Below are 641 nucleotides of genomic sequence, written 5' to 3'. Positions count from 1 at the left end.
ACACACATGAGTGTGCAACCAAAAAAACCACACACACTGCTTCAACGTAGTTTACACAATGTATGCATCTGAACATCATCGATTGTGCAACTGATTAGCCCTCACTGTGCAACTTCATAAGTTAGCTAGCCAACTAAGATATGTATATGTGCCATCCAACTATATTTGCATTCCTGTGCAACTATTGCAACAAACTAGCCACTTGGTTACTTGTATGCATGCAACTTACGAGAAAACAGGGAAACCACACAGCAGAGAGTATCATGTTTAAATAGACAATTGCAATCTAGGCGAGAATAGACGACTGAATGAAAAATTGTCGTTAACATGTAGATGAACTGCGGACATCAAAAGTTTGATTGCTCCCGTCAATATCTCGTAGATCAGATTACAACTGTTAAGCTATTGTATTTTCTACCTCAGCTGCCATAGACACCCAAGTTGGGTCAACATTGCAAGTAAATTTCCCGTGTCCAGACTACTAAATATATGAACTTTCCAGAGAAAATTTATGATGTAGGAAATTGATAGCAAAGGCAGATTACTAGTATCAACCAGATTTAGATCTAACAACGTTCATTCTTGTAAACCCAAACAAGTTCACGACTAAATCGTCTCGAAGACACAACTGAAGAGAGAGA

Source organism: Triticum dicoccoides, chromosome 1A (genome assembly GCF_002162155.2).
Source record: "Triticum dicoccoides isolate Atlit2015 ecotype Zavitan chromosome 1A, WEW_v2.0, whole genome shotgun sequence".
NCBI lineage: Eukaryota > Viridiplantae > Streptophyta > Magnoliopsida > Poales > Poaceae > Triticum > Triticum dicoccoides.
Note: the sequence above shows the minus strand (reverse complement) of the source record.